Source organism: Somniosus microcephalus, chromosome 9 (assembly GCF_052327205.1).
Source record: "Somniosus microcephalus isolate GS21.2 chromosome 9, FLI_Smic_1.0, whole genome shotgun sequence".
NCBI lineage: Eukaryota > Metazoa > Chordata > Chondrichthyes > Squaliformes > Somniosidae > Somniosus > Somniosus microcephalus.
In genome coordinates this window covers 175551196-175568019 of record NC_140995.1, presented here as the reverse complement: position 1 = coordinate 175568019, position 16824 = coordinate 175551196, and the positions used below count along the sequence as shown (strand labels likewise).

General features: G+C 47.5%; 1 protein-coding gene across 3 annotated transcripts in view; it reads left to right on the top strand.

Moving 5' to 3' along the window:
* The first annotated feature begins 2105 nt into the window (after window positions 1-2105).
* The window catches only part of tbpl1 (TBP-like 1), a 41126-nt gene continuing 26407 nt past the window's right edge, over window positions 2106-16824 (top strand). For 2 of the 3 annotated variants that reach the window (XM_085997572.1, XM_085997571.1), the window contains exon 1: window positions 2106-2304. The gene's annotated coding sequence lies outside the window, so the exon portion shown is untranslated. Of the gene's footprint in view, window positions 2305-2332; window positions 2438-16824 lie in introns of those variants that run through there. The other variant, XM_085997574.1, reaches the window with a different exon arrangement.

Genomic DNA, 16824 nt, shown 5'->3' with positions numbered 1-16824 from the left:
AATCTGTATTGGTTGTCATTTATTAACCCATGTTCTTCCAAATGCCAATTAATTTTGTCTCGGATTATTACTTCTAGAAGTTTCCCCACCACTGATGTTCGGCTGACAGGCTGGTAGTTACCTGGTTTATCTCTCGCCCCTTTTTTGAACAGAGGTGTAACATTTGCAATCCTCCAGTCCTCTGGTACCAGTCCCATACCCAAGGAGGATTGAAAGATTGTGGCTAGAGCCTCTACTATTTCCACCCTTAATTCCCTTAGCAACATAGGATGCATCCCATCTGGACAGGGTGACTTTTCTACCTTGAGCACTGCCAACGATTTGAGTACCTTTTCTTTATCCATTTTCATCCTATCCAATTTTTCTACCCCTTCCCCCTTAAAATCACTAAAAGTAGCAATATAAATTGATAAGGCAATAAAGTGCAGATAAAAGTGCAAAGTACTGGATCATTTCTAGAGGAATAAAATATAAAAGCAGGGAGGCATTGCTGATCTTTATTCGAACCTTGGTTACACCACACTTGGAGTACTGTGTGCAGTTCTGTTACCCATATTACCAAAAGGATGTTGACGCCCTGGAGAAAGTGCAGAAAAGATTCACAACGATGTTACCAGAATTGAGAGGATGCAACTGTCAGGAAAGATTGAGCAGGTAGCAGCTCTTTTCTCAAAGAAAAGACTAAGAGGAGACCTGATAGGTGTTTAAAATTATGAAGTGGTTTGATAGGGTGGATGTGGAAAAACTTGCGGGTGGGTCTAGAACAAGGGGGCATAAATATAAAATAGCCGCTAACAGATCGAACAACAAATTCAGGAGGAATTTGTTTAGAATCAATTCAATTCAATTTTATTTTCAATTCAATTCAATTCAATTTTATTTGTCATATATGCAGCAGACGTGTGTACTGCATAATGAAATGTTGATTTTTACGAGTCCTCCCAACATTGGAATAAATATGGCATAACAATGATAAAATACTAATAGAAATACAGTAATAATAAATAAAACAACAGTAATAAATAATAATAAATTATACGTTCATGAGTCTTATGGCCTGGGGGTAGAAGCTGTTTCGAAACCTGCTGGTACGAGACCGTATGCTTCGGTATCTCTTACCAGACGGGAGCAGGGCGAAGAGGTTGTGCTGGGGTGGCTCGCGTCTTTAATGATTCTCAGGGCCTTCCCCCGGCACCTCTCGGGGTAGATATCCTGAACAGCAGGTAGTTTAATTCCTATAGTATGGTGAGAATGGGAAACTCACTGCCATGTGGAGTGGTTGAAGCAGGTAACATTGATGTATTAAGCAGAGGTTTGATGCATACATGAGGGAGAAGAGAAATAGAGAAGATAGGAGCAGAGATGGAGATAATTGGAGTGGCAGGAGACCCGTGTGGAGTATGGACATCAGTATAGATCAGTCGGGCCAAATGTTTCTGTGCTGTAGATTTTATGTAATTCTGAGTTAGAAAAACATAGTTAGCAACAGTTCTTTTTTTTTTTAAATCTCCAGACAGCCTGCTCAAATCCCAGGTTACACTGAACAAAATAAGAGGGATGGCAATCCCAGGAATGCCTCATTTTCTGTTTTCTAGTAACACAGATTTAAGAGGAGGCTAGGTAAGTACACGAAGGAGAGAGGAGTGGCAAGGTATACTGATCGGGTGAGATGAAGTAGTTTGTGCGGAGCATAAACCTCAGCACAGACCAGTTGGGTCGAATGGCCTGTTTGGGTGCTGTAAATTAAATGTAATTTTGCATTATCACCACCTAGTCTATTTTTTTAAATGAAGATTTTGCGCAGAATTGTAAACACAATTGATGCAAAATTTCTAAATTAGATTAAAATAATCTGTTGGTTGCAGCAGGTCAATATTAGGGCTCACTTGCTTCCCGGCTGTGTGTGGTGCTTTGCTCTCAAGCGGTGTGAAAACAAACGGTTCAAAATCTAAACTCCCAACAAGAGATCAAACCCGGAGCGGCTCGGGCGCGCACTGACCCAACACCCACCACCACCAACCATCCTGACCGGAAATCCCGCCCACCTGCCGCTCCCATTGGCTGCGTGCCACAACCCGCCGTGCTCTGACTGGTGGGCCGAGCCGTCGATCAGAGCGTGCCTTCCACGTTTCCGGGTCGGTGCGCGTTCGAACAGTAACAGTGTTGGAACGTTGCTGTTAAAACCGTTAAACCGCCGAGTTCCCAACGCCGCCCCCTCCCCCCCACAACAACAACAACAACAACAGAAGGCCGAGCCGCGCACCGCCCACCTGCAGATCCCGGGCCGGGGTGAGCCCGAGTGTTGTAAGGAAGCTTTCATTAGTTTCTTTGGTAGTTTGTGAACATGCGCGGCAGAGTTCCGATATCCGGTTTGCTGGGGCCTTTGGTAAAATGGGAAGAAGCCAGCGGCGGTAAAATAGCGGGTCCGTGCCGGCCGGTGAGTTTGTGCTTGTCACCCTGTGTGTGTGAGTGAGTGAGTGTGTATGGAGAGAGACCCGGGGAAGTTAGCGAGCCAGCGAAGCCCCCGGGAGGAGCTCGCCCCGTGTGTCTGAGTGTGAGGCGGGCCCATGAGTTGGTTTTAGACAAGAGTGTGCCGGACGTTTGGCTCGGTTGTTTCAGGCTCCCCCCCCCCCCTTCATTTTTTAATGTTTAAATCGTCGTCGTGCTTTAAAGCCGAGTGTGGAATCGGACCGAACTCTGTCGTATGACCGCGGGGCGCACTCTGGCTGTCACCTGGCCGCTTCACTGTATTGGTCTTTGCGTGCGGGCGGGGGGTTTCCTCATCCCGCACTCTCTCTCTCACTCACTCACACAAAGGGTGGTTGGCGATTGGGGATCGGCGATGTTGCAGCAACCTCGCTGGGGTCATTACCGGGGGGTTAGCCTGACTTGGCCTGGCAGTGATGGGCACACGCTACTTGCTGGATCTCAGCTCTGTTTCTGTGAACTCACTAATGGTGTGTGTTTATTTGTTTGTTTGCCCCCGAGATATCTGCGCTCCTCTAATTCTGCCCTCTTGAGCATCCCTGATTATAATCGCTCAACCATTGGTGGCCGTGCCTTCTGTTGCCTAGGCCCTAAGCTCTGGAATTCCCTGCCTGAACCTGTCTGCCTTACTACACCTCTTTCCTCCTTTAAAGACGCTCCTTAAAATCTACCTGTTTGACCGAGCTTTTGAGCACCTGCCCTAATTTCTCCTTATGTGGCTCGGTGTCAATTTTTTTTCTCTTAATACTCATGTGAAGCGCCTTGGGATGTTTTACTACGTTAAAGGCGCTATATAGATACAAGTTGTTTTTGTTTGCATTTTGGCGGTCAGCATAGAAGGTGGACCCTGGTATTCATGCTGATTGCGTGTTTCTTCTGCACTGACATGGCCACCTTTTTAAAAATAAATAAATAAAAGCAGAAAATGCTGGATACCCTCAGCAGTTCAGGCAGCATCTGCGGAGAGAGAAACATAGAGTTAACGTTTCAGGTCGATGACCTTTTATTTTTGTTCGTGTTGTCATTGAGATTTTTTTTGTTCGACTTCCTACGGTCTAGCCGATACTTCTTTCAAAGCATGAAAAAGAATGGCTGTTTGAACCAGGTGAAGTAATGGCCAGGCGTGGCTTTGGTAAATGTTCCAGATGATTTGAGAAAGTCTGTTCATGCTGGATCTAAATGGGCATTTACTATACCTCTATTTGCTGGATCCATATGGGCATTACCTCTATTTCAAGACTAAACCAGCTAGAGGAAGTTGCTGAGTAAAAGACAGTACAGCATGCTGCAATGGTTTGTTTTGTTTCCGATTCAGTCCTTGTGATACCAGTTGAAGTTGTTGATTGAGAGAACCAGCGCTTGGAAAAATAGATGGTGGAATTAACAACTGGTGGTGGATGGTAAAAATACCCCATCTGCTGAGGGCAGCTCTTCCACTGTCTGCCCCAATTCAGGCAAAAGAGATCACAGGCCAGAATGGATATTGTTTTTGTTCTTCTGAGAATGATTCACTAATATGGCAAGACTAAGGAACTGTAACACCAGTAATAGATGACAGCTTGTGTAATGTTAATGTATATTTGATGTGTAGGAATGGTTGGTGTTGCCCCTTATGTTGAGATGACTGCATTGCTAGAAGTTTCTCACATCCTCTGGAGCATCTGCTGGTAACAAATGAGCCTGATACGGGAGTCACAGGTCTTTTCCCACTGGTTGCGGTTTAGGATAGTTTGAGTTACTTAGTTGTTGCAGCTATTACATGGTTTTATTAATTTCTGCTCAACTTGCTCAGGTATTCATTTTGGAAGTGTGAGGCACCAGCGTCTGGACCATCACACCCTATCCAGTGCTAATATCATTCTAGTTGTTAGTGGGGATATTACATGCCTTGGGGTTATATGTTTATAGTTATCTTTGTGCCACTTCTGTGTCCACCACAGGAGAACATTTGCTTTGGATGTCTACTATCCAGTATTCACATGGCCGAAACAACAGAACTGTATTGTTGAGCATCGGTTTAATGTCATTTATAGTGGTTAGTGACCTGACTCTCTGTTAGTGATTCTGTTTTGCCGTTTGATGCATGCTATCACTTGCAGATGATTGATAGAGTTTTTTTTAGTTCTTCCACATGATGCCTGTAGCATGTTCATGCCTTGCAGCTATATAGGAGAGTTGGATTGCTTACAAGATGGGCCTTCAGTTTCATCTTCAAGGTGATACTGTACTCACCCCATGATATACCTATCAATTCATCCAATGAAAAGCGACGAGTTAAGATAGTAACTATAGGTTTTTATTGGCTAAATAACAGAGCCCACCCTCGTGGGTGATCGGGTCCAACAAGGAGGAATACCAGCCAGTCGACCACCTTTATACCTGGGCAAGCAGGCGGAGTCATGGGCAGAGTCAGCTGTGGTCAGCCCAGGTATAACAGCGTGACGAGGTGACCTTGTGTAGTGATACACTATGGTTATCACTGTTTACACTGTTGTAACGATATAAACAGTGATAACCATAGTGTAACGATAGTGAACGATAAAAGTGGTTTACCACATTCACCCCTTGTTTAGATTTGAGTCCGGCGGGGTGAAGTGTGCTACCAGTTCGGGTATGTCAGTCTGTCCGGAGGCCTCGTAAGTCTCTCTGATCGGCGCAGCAGCGGCGGCGGTGATGCAGTATCCGATGTTAATGCTGGTGTCTGCGTGGTCGGCGAAGGCTCGTGGGGTTCCGGCATGCCGTCTACCTGGGGTGGATTTGGGGGGTGGTGGGGGGTAACGGTGGTGTCTCAGGGGTGCCCGAGGGTGCAAGGTCTCGTAAGGAGACTGTGTCTTCCCGCCCGTCTGGGTATGCCACATAGGCGTACTGGGGGTTGGCGTGCAGGAGGTCCACCCTCTCGACCAGGGGGTCCGTTTTATGGGCCCTCACGTGCTTTCGCAGCAAGACGGGCCCCGGAGAAGTCAGCCATGTTGGTAGCGAGGTTCCCGTAGTCGACTTCCTGGGGAAAACAAACATTCGTTCATGGGGGGTGGCGTTAATGGCCGTGCAAAGTAGTGACCGGATGGAATGCAGCGCTGCCGGGAGGACTTCCTGCCAGCGAGAGGTTGGCAGGCCCTTAGACTTTAAGGCTAAGAGAACGGCCTTCCAGACAGTCGCGTTCTCTCTTTCCACCTGGCCGTTCCCTCGGGGGTTGTAGCTGGTGGTCCTGCTTGCAGCAATGCCTCTCGCTAGTAGGAACTGGCGAAGTTCCTCGCTCATGAAGGATGAGCCCCGGTCGCTATGTATATAGTTCGGGAACCCGAACAAGGCGAAGAGGTCGTTCAGGCATTTGATGACCGTGGTACTGGTCATGTCTGGGCAGGGGAAGGCAAAGGGGAAACGGGAGTACTCATCAATGATGTTGAGGAAGTACACATTACGGTCAGAGGACGGGAGGGGCCCCTTAAAATCGATGCTCAAGCGCTCGAAGGGGTGGGTGGCCTTGATCAGGCTTGCTCTGTCCGGCCTAAAGAAATGCGGTTTGCATTTGGCACAGGTTTGGCAGTTCCTGGTCATGGTCCTGACCTCCTCGATGGAGTAGGGCAGGTTGCGGGCCTTAATGAAGTGGTAAAGTCTGGTGACCCCGGGGTGGCAGAGGTCGTTGTGGAGGGTCTGCAGTCTATCAATTTGCGCGTTGGCGCATGTACTTCGTGATAGAGCATCTGGGGGTTCGTTCAGTTTACCAGGTCGGTACAAGATATCATAATCATAGGTGGAGAGCTCGATTCTCCACCTCAAGATCTTGTCATTCTTGATTTTGCCCCTCAGCTTGTTATTAAACATAAAAGCGACTGAACGCTGGTCGGTGAGGAGGGTAAATCGTTTGCCTGCCAGGTAATGCCTCCAGCGTCGTACCGCCTCCACAATCGCCTGGGCCTCCTTCTCGACAGACGAGTGTCGGATCTCAGGGCCCTGGAGGATCCTTGAGAAGGCAGCCACAGGTCTCCCCGCCTGGTTAAGGGTTGCTGCTAGGGCGAAGTCGGATGCATCGCTCTCCACTTGGAAAGGGATAGACTCATCCACCGCGTGCATTGTGGCCTTAGCAATGTCTCCCTTTATGAGGGAGAAGGCTGCGCACGCTTCTGCCGTCAGGGGGAAGGAGGTGGACTTCATGAGGGGTCTGGCTTTGTCCGCATAATTCGGCACCCATTGGGCATAGTAGGCGAAGAGCCCCAGGGTTCTCTTCAGCGCCTTTGGACAGTGGGGGAGGGGTAGCTCCATGAGGGGGCGCATTCTTTCGGGGTCGGGGCCGATGACCCCGTTCTCTACTACGCAGCCGAGGATGGCGAGACGCGAGGTGTTAAACACACATTTCTCCTTATTGTAAGTGAGGTTCAGCCGTACGGAGGAATTTCTCCAGATTAACATCGTGGTCCTGCCGGTCGCGGCCGCAGATGGTGACGTTATCTAGATAAGGGAATGTGGCCTGCAGCCCGTTCTGGTCAACCATCCGGTCCATCTCCCTTTGGAAGACCGAAACCCCGTTGGTGACGCCGAAGGGAACCCTAAGGAAGTGGTAGAGGCGGCCATTCGCTTCGAAGGCGGTATACTGGCGGTCCTCAGGGCGGATAGGGAGTTGGTGATAGGCCGACTTAAGGTTGATGGTGGAGAATACCCGGTACTGTGCAATCTGATTGACCATATCAGATATGCGGGGAAGGGGGTATGCGTCCAGCTGGGTGTACCGGTTTATGGTTTGGCTGTAGTTGATGACCAGGCGGTTTTTATTGCCGGTCTTGACGACTACGACCTGGGCACGCCAGGGGCTGTTGCTCCTCTCGATGATGCCCTCCTTCAGGAGACGCTGCACCTCAGAGCTAATAAAAGCTCCGTCCCCGGCGCTGTACCGCCTGCTCTTGGTGGCGACGGGTTTACAGTCGCGGGTGAGGTTAGCGAACAGGGAGGGGGGCGGGACCTTGAGGGTGGGTAGGCCGCAGGTGGTATGCGGTGGGCGGTTTAAAGGCTGCTGGTTGTCGACTGTGAGTGGGGGGAGGGGTCCACCGTATGCCAAAGTGACACTTTGAAGGTGGGATTGGAAGTCCAGCCCACGTAGGACGGCAGCGCAGAGCTGGGGCAGGACGAGGAGTTTAAAATTTTTATACTCTGTGCCCCTAACCGACAGGGTCACAACACAGTAGCCGCTGATGTCTGTAGAATGGGACCTTGACGCCATCGAGATCCGGTTGCGCGTTGGCCGGACAGTGAGGGAGTAGTGGCTCACCGTGTCTGGATGGATGAAACTCTCCGTGCTTCCGCTGTCGAACAGGCAGGTCGTGGCGTGGCCGTTTACTTTGATGTCCATCATGGACTTGGACAGGTGATGCGGGCGAGCTTGGTCCAGTGTGACGGAGGCTAGTGTATGGCTGAGCGAGCTGCTGTAGTCTGCGGGTGAGGCGGTGGTCGGGTCTGGAGGCACGGTGGCGGTCGAGTGTGGTGGACAAAATGGCGGCGCCCACGAGGTTGAATAAAATGGCGGAGAAGATGGCCGCCCCCACAACTCACATGAGGCACTGCTGGTGTTGGTGGCCTTGATCAAAGATGGCCGCCCCCACGACTCACACGGGATACTGGCATCTGTGGCCTTGATGAAAGATGGCCGCCCCCACAACTCGCATGAGGCACTGCTGGCGTCTGTGGCTCTCCCCCTGCAGGCCTTAGCGAAGTGGCTTTTCTTGTGGCAATCGGAGCAAGTCGCGTTTCTTGCAGGGCAGCGCGTCCTCGGGTGTTTCGCCTGGCCACAGAAGAAGCAGCCGGCGGCCCGATCGCAGGGCTCCGATGTTGCAGCCGGTACCGGGGGTGGCGGTCCCGATCGGTTCTGGGACGCCGACGCTGAGGTAGGTCCCAGAGGCGGCGGTGCGAGGGGTATTGCGGCCGGAGTCCCAGGGTCGCGCAGCACAGTACCTGGAATACGCCTCGAGGTCCCGATGGGCCACTTCCAGAGAGCGAGCGAGGGCTGCAGTTGTATTCAGGTCGAGGTCCTTTGATTCGAGCAGTCTTTGCCGTGAGTAGTCGGACCGAAGGCCTTTCACGAAGGCATCGCGGATATTCCCTTCAGTATTTTCTGCAGCCGTTACAGCTTTAAAGTCACAGTCCCTGCCGAGTGTTTGTAGCGCCCGTAAAAATTCATCTACAGACTCTCCTGGCTGTTGCGAGCGGGATCTTGGGAGATGTCTGGCATACATAGAATTTACCGGGCTCCGGTACTGCTCTTTCAGCAGGTTGAGGGCGTCCTCGTATGTAGTAAGGTCCTGGATGATTGCAAATACTTTAGGGCTCACTTGGGCGGTCAGAACTCTTAGTTTGGATCCCGGAGGCACGCCGGATTCTCCCAGGTAGGATTCGAAACAGCTCAGCCAGTGTTTGAAGTCGAGGGCTGAGTTCGCTGCCTTGTGGGTTTAGATCCAGGTACGGCGGTCGGAGGGCTCGCAGCCAGGCCGGCTGCTGTGGCTGTTGTAGCTGGCCGTTTGGCTGGTCGTTTGGCTGCTCCGATCCACTCATTTCAAAATTTAGCCAATAAAATTGATATACCCATCAATTCATCCAATGAAAAGCGACGAGTTAAGATAGTAACTATAGGTTTTTATTGGCTAAATAACAGAGCCCACCCTCGTGGGTGATCGGGTCCAACAAGGAGGAATACCAGCCAGTCCACCACCTTTATACCTGGGCAAGCAGGCGGAGCCATGGGCGGAGTCAGCTGTGGTCAGCCCAGGTATAACAGCGTGACAAGAGGTGACCTTGTGTAGTGATACACTATGGTTATCACTGTTTACACTGTTGTAACGATATAAACAGTGATAACCATATTGTAACGATAGTGAATGATAAAAGTGGTTTACCACACCCCATATGTGTGTACATATGCACTATACAATGTGCTTGTCAAATTTATTCATGTCTGGTTGCCAGCTGCTAATAGATAGAGGCATGTCAGAGGCTAGATCTGCAATACTGGAAGCAACAAATAACAGCATATGTGCAAACTGCACTACAATCAGAGGATGTATCTTGAGTCAACGCTAGCACATTGCAGTTTTAATACAAAGATCACTGGAATGCAACCCCCAAAAAGCCAGTAAAAATGTCAGAATCCCATGTGATCACCTAATTTGACTTGCTCGGGCCCCGATCTCTTCTACTTAGGGACCTCCAGAGTAGGAGTTTCCTGCTCATTAGTTTGCATTGTGCGTCATCCAGATGCAGTATTATTTGTTGCTTGGTAAATTGAGCTTGTAGCCAAGCAGACTTGGTCTCTAACAAGTGGCAAAAACATACTAAGGAATTTCCGAGTTCATCCTATTTCAAACTGTCTAGATGATTTTGAAAGGGATCCTGATGGTAAGACATCTTCTAAGTAATTATGTATAATTTGAACAAGTGTGCTATCCTTGATTTCTAGAACAGTGCACATGGACGTACATATTACTGTAGTAGTATCGGACTACTTTAATGTAAAAGGGTTTTGCTAATATTGCTGTTGCCTTAGAATCATAGAATGGTTACAGCACAGAAGGAGGCCATTTGACCCGTCGAGCCTGTGCCGAATGGCCTCCTTTTATGAACTTCGGTACCAAATTCTACATATTAACAAACCTGCAAGTCACAGGAGTGTCCACCCTCTGCTGGAATAGAATGTTGCTGTCAGTGTACATTCTGCTGTGTTACTGTACTGTTAGTGACCAATAGAACTGTTAGTGTTTTTATGTTTCTCGGTGAGAAATAAGGCTGTTGATGCACGCTGTGTTATTAATGTATATATCCCTATTGATGTTAAATCAACTTATTTACCCTGTTGGGCATAGTACTTCCTCCAACCAGTCCCTGTGTTAGTAACTGGGCATTCGTGCAAGCTTAATGGCCATTATGAACAAATGGTGGATATTTACCATTTTAAATACAGTAACTTGCTGTAACCTGAGAAATCCAATGTCTTGATGATTACCATAATTTTTTCAATCTGGATAACCAGTGAGCCATTTGCTTTTAATGCGTATCTTGTAGCAAAATGGCATTAACATGAAGAAAACCATGTTTAACCACTATGTTAGAGGAATGAATGTTGCCTCTCATCAGGAATGAGATCCATATATTTGTCCAAAAATATAAAGAAAAAGAAGAGACTGTCTCAGAGGGACCTGGGTGTCCTTGTACACGAATCACTGAAAGTTAACATGCAGGTACAGCAAGCAATTAGGAAAGCAAATGGTATGTTGGCCTTTATTACAAGAGGATTTCAGTATAAGAGTAAAGATGTCTTACTGCAATTATATAGGGCCCTGGTGCGACCACACCTGGAGAATTGTGTACAGTTTTGGTCTCCTTACCTAAGGAAGGATATACTTGCCATAGAGGGAGTGCAACGAAGGTTCACCAGACTTGTTCCTGGGATGAGTAGACTAGACCTAATATTCTCTAGAGTTTAGAAGAATGAGGTGATCTCATTGAAACATACAAAATTCTTACAGGGATTGACAGGGTAGATGCTGGGAGGATGTTTCCCCTGGCTGAGGAGTCTAGAACCAGGGGTCACAGTCTCAGAATAAGGGGTCGGCCATTTGGACTGAGATGAGGAGAAATGTCTTCACTCGAGGGTGGTGAATCTTTGGAATTCTCTACCCCAGAGGGCTGTGGAGGCTCAGTCGTTGAGTATATTCAAGACAGAGATTGATAGATTTTTGAATATTCAGGGACTCGAGCAATATGGGAATAGTGCAGGGAAGTGGAGATGAGGTAGAAGATCAGCCGTGATCTTACTGAACGGTGGAGCAGGCTCCTATTTCTTATGTTCTTATCCCCAACACAATAGCAACAACTCTAGCTGTTAATGACTGAGCTATTCTCCATAAAATAAGCCTTGTGTCCCACATTATTAGGGATGCTAATGAATGTACGGCAACTTCTGAATGATCTTAAAAAAGGTGGCATGTTTTAAAGGTAACTCATGGTACAGATCTGAAATAGAAGGCCAAGGTGGAGATGTGTCATAAAAGAAAGGAAGACTGCCGCTGAATGGAGAATGCCACTAATTTTAAACAGTGGTAGGGTGAAACTTCATCCAGTGACTTGAAGTCTGGTAAGTTATTTCATGATATTCTCTGTATAGCCACATATAATGTAGACATACCTGATACATGAATGATAATTTATACATTGTCACACATGTAATGCTCTTTGTCGTCGTGTTCTGAATTCCTGATAGTAAAATCAGAAAAGTTCACAAAGATTTATGCACTTGTCTTTAAAACATAATCTTTTGAGTTATGTGCAGTGCAATGTATTAATTCATAATGTCCACTTCATATTTTCACAGATAATCCACATTCCAGCCAGTAACTGAATCTTGATCATCTTGCCTCAGGAGGATGAAGAACCTCCAGATTTGAAGGATGAGATGAGGAGGTGGTAAAATCTGTTGAATCACAGATGCAACATGCTGAGGGGCATAAAAACGCCCAGAAGTCACCTGATGTGAATTTGCTTCCATTCTTGGAACCTCCACAAAGCTACCTTGCAAAAGGCTGTCGACATTCAAAGAGCCGTCTAAAATAGATATGAAGGGACATAGTCATAATGTGAGGCAGCAGAAATTAGGGAAAGTGCCTTCTAATTCTATGGATGCTGTGTTGGGTTTACACCAGCCAGCTGCTCAATGAGATAACAAGTATAATTCAGCCCTTTACACAAGTAAGCTTGGCACAATTAGCCAAAGATTTGTAATAAATATCCTGACCACAATGATCAAAAACTACGTATCCTATGTGGCTTGGAGACCTTCTGAGACAGTTTCATAAGAGTTCTCCCCTGGAATTGAATGGACAATCATAAGCACCATGTGGCAGATGTGCCACTTTACTCTGTTTTTGACTCTCGATAGGTTCCTTCTGCAGATTCTGACTCTTACTTATCCATATTTCACACTAAATTATATATTTTAAATATTTTCTTGTGTACAGAAATGATGTGTAATTTATTTGCCTTTTATGTTGAAGGCCTTAAATAAAAGATTTTTCCTCACTTGTGAATCCAGAGCCTTTTTGTTGATGCATTTATCATTTAAAGGTACTTTTATATGTTGAGATCCCAGATGAGTGGTGTTGAAAGCAAGATCTGCTTTATGTACTTCTCTCCGTTGGAGGCCATTTGTTTTTGTGTTGGATTGCACTTTGCATATGTGCTAAGGTGGAGTCCTAAAGTTTACACGTGTCAACCATAGCCCAGCAGTGGCACTCTTGCCTCTAAGTCAGGAGGTTGTGGTTTTACAGATTTTAGCACATAATCCAGGTTGACACTTCACTGCAGTACTGATGGAGTACTGCACTAATGGAGGTGCAATCTTTTAGATGAGATGTTAAACCAAGGCCTTCTCGGGCAGACGCAGAAGATCCCATGGCACTATTCAAAAAGAGCAGGTGAAGCTGGCAATTTACTAGCAAACATTTATCGTTCGATCAGTACGAAAACAAAAGATTATTTGGTCATTTATTTTATTACTGTTTGTGGGATCTTGCTGTGCATGAATTTGTCATGTTTTTAATATTTTCTCTTCTCTGTCCCCTAGTCTTTGCCATGACTATATAACCTGAATTCCCTCCATGTACTCTTTTTTTGGTTGCTGTACCAAACCCCTGCCCATTACTTCTATTTTTTCTTCTCTTGACCCTTCTCTTTCCCCTTCCCTTCCTATTACCCAGTCACGCCACATTTAATTTCTCCCCTCACCGGTACTTTGTCCCCCCCCCCCCCCCCCCCAAATCCCTACCCCAAACCATTCGTTGATTTCCTGCACTCTTGTCACCGTCCTAGGCTTGAATCCCCCTTCGATTAAACCCACAGCTACCTGCTGCCATCTCACATGGCCTCTACTCCCATGGCCTTGATCACAGACGTCCATCTCCAACTCTTCCTTGTATCCATCAGCACCGATATCTCCCTACCCCCTTCCACCCCTACTTCCTTCTGCGTCTGCTGCCGGGAAAACTTTTCTCTCCCCTGCCCCGCCCCCCAAGTCACTTACAAGAACGCTTTCAAACCCTCAACTGCCTAGCCTTTGACCCTCCATTTGCCATGATTGTTTTGCAGCTGTTGACCTGATTAACCACTCCCTCTCCAACACCTTTGATGCCCTTGTCCCCAGTAAAACCTTTACTCTCTCCCACCCTGGTCATCCTGCCTAATATGGCCCCCCTTCGCTCCTTTAAGTCTGAGGGCCGCAGACTTGTGTTACATGATACACAACTGGTTTAGTGATCCGTTGCCAGCTTGGGCTGGATTACATAAAGCACTATTGGGCCTCACTTTCCTATGCCAAAACGGCTCACTACTCCAGGATCATTCTCGAATGCAAAAATAATACTGGTTTCTTTTCTCTATCTCAACCATCTCCTTAAACCTCTCTCTCCTCCAACAACATGCAAAGAGCTTGTGAACTTCATGCGCACTAAAATTGAGACCATCTGTTTCCTGCCTCTGCTGCTTCCCTCCTTTCCCTTGCCCAATCGCCAAGCCTACTCCAAGCTCAACCTGGGTCTTCCCCTGGTTTCTCTCCTCAGGCCCTGGTTTCTCATATCTTGTCCATCAGATCCACCTTCTGCTCCCTTAACCTCTTTCCCACTTAAGCTGACAACTTCCCTTTCTGGGCTCCATGCTAACTGACTTTGCGAATAGTTCTCTCTCCTTGGTTACTGCCCCCTCCCTCTCAGAACCACTGTCATCACTCCCCAACCTCAAAAAAGGAATTCTTGACTTCTCTGTCCTTGAAAGCTACTGCCCCAACTTACAACATTCCTTTCCTGTCCAAACCCTTGAATGTGGTGTTGCCTCCCAAATCCGTGCCCATCATTCCTGCAACTCCAGTTTGGAGTTTTTTCAATGAGGTTTCCACCTCTGCCATAGCACAAACACGCCTAATCAAAGTCATCTAATGTGACTGTGATTATGATGCACTCTCCCTCCTCATCCTTCTTGACCTCTCTGCAGCCTTTGACACGGATGATCACACCATCTTCCTTCAATGCCTCTCCTCTGCTGTCCAGCTCAGCAGGGCTGCTCTCACTGGTTCCACTCTTGTCTATCCAATCATAGTCAGCGCATCTCCAGCAATGGCTTCTCTTCCTGCCCCTGCACAGTTACCTCTGGAGTCTTCCTCCTCTACCTGCAGTCCCTTAGTGACCGCATCTGCAGACATTGGATAAGGTTCTATATGTACTTTGCCACTACTTCTCTCGAACCCTCCACTACCTCTTATCAGATGTCCAGTCCTGGAGGAGCTGCAACTTCCTCTTGTTAAACATTGCGCAGACCAAAACCATCGCCATCAGTCCCCGCCAGAAATGCTGCACCCTCGTCGCCAATTCCATCCCCATCTGGTTGAACCAGACTCTTCACAACCTTGGTGTTCTATTTAACGCTGAGCTTCCAACCCCATATATTCTTCCCTGAAGACCATCTCTCTAGCATTGCTTGCCTACCTGCCAACCTGCTGCTGAAACCCTTATCCATGCTTTTCTCCTTCAGATTCAACTATTGAAATGCTCTCCTGGCCAGCCTCCCAAACTCTGCATCCTATCCAGCACCAAATTCCACTAGCCTGCGCTCACTGACCTACATTGGCTCCTGGCCCACGAATGCCTCAGATTTAAAAGTCTCACCCGCTTTTTTAAATCTCTTCATGGCCTCGCGCGTTCCTATCTCTAACTTCCCCCATCCTACAAATCTCAAAGAACTCTGCGTTCCTCCAACTCCAGTGTCTAGTGTATCCCCCACTCCCTTTGGCGCACCCTTGGCAACTGGGCTGTCTAGGCCTTGTGCTCTAAACCTCTCTGCCTTTCCACCTCCTTTTAAGACCCTTGTTAAAACCCACCTTTTTGACCAAGCTTTTAGTCACCCCTCCTAATATCTCCTTTGTTTTAGTGTCCATTTTTGTCTGATTATACTTCTGTGAATCATCTTGGGATGTATTACTAAGTTAAAGGCACTATATAAATGCAAGTTGTCATTTTGAGGTTGTAATTGCAAGTTCTTCTAAGATGTTATCAAACTAGCTGAAATTTACCTTTGGTAATGATAGTAAAGTGTGCCAGTGTTGTGGATGAGGAATTCAAAAAACAAAGCAGTCTACTTAGCCACCTCTTCACCACCACCCCCCCTGTCATTCAACTCCCACCTCCCGACACGCTGACAATTCTCCTCAATCTCCCTGCCCAGACTTTACCTTATTTCTTCTGTTGAACCGCATCAGCTGATCATTCAAACCCCTTCTAATCTAGTTTTTAACTACCCCCTCCCCCTTTAAGTCCATCCAAACCACCTGTGCTCATCTTAGCCCCAGGACATTGTTGCAGGAGTTCCTCGGGGCAGCAGCCTAGGCCCAGCTGCTTCATCAAGAAACTTCCCTCCAGCGTAAAGTCAGAAATGGGGCTGTTGGTTGATGACCGCACAGTATTCAGCTCCATTTTCAATTCCTCAGATAATGAAGCAGTCCGTGCCCGCATGCAACAAGACCTGGACAATATCCAGGCTTGGGCTGATAAGTGGCAAGTAACACATACAACACAAATGCCAGGCCACGAACATCAACAAGAGAGTCTAACCACTTCTTGATGTTCAGTGGCATTACCATTGCTGAGTCCCTACCATCAACGTCCTGGGGGTTACCGTTGACCAGAAGCTCAACTGGGCTAACCACATAAATTGTATAGTTACCAGAGCAGGTCAAAGGCTGGATATTCTGCAGCAAGTGGCTCACCCCTTGTCTCCCCAAAGCCTCTCCACCGCTTGCAGGCACAAGTCAGGGGTGTGACGGAATACTCGTGACTTGCTTGGATGGGGGAGCTGCAAGAACACTCAAAAAGCTCGACACCTTCCAGGCCAAAGTAGTCCGCTTGATCGGCACCTCATCCACTAGTCTAAACATCGACCCCTCCACCGCCTGCGTAGCGTGGCTGCAATGTGTAAAGGCTTCTTCAGCAGCACCTTCCTAACACGTGACCTCCACCACTTGAAGAACAAGGACTGCAGATGCATGGGAACACCATCACCTCCAAGTTGTCCCCCGCCCCCAAGCCACACACCATTCTGACTTGGACATCTATCCAACTTCAAGTATTGCGCCATAGTGAGAGATGATGAAGACCTGTTGATATGTTTCAATTAAAATTTATAGCTAGGGGAAAAATGTAAACTCTCAGCAAGAATTGGTAAAAGATGCTATGCATTTATAGCATCCACAAAGATAATGGGAATATCACTCCTATTCGAATGAGGGCTGGTGCAATATTTGGCTTTGATTGCTTTTTTAGT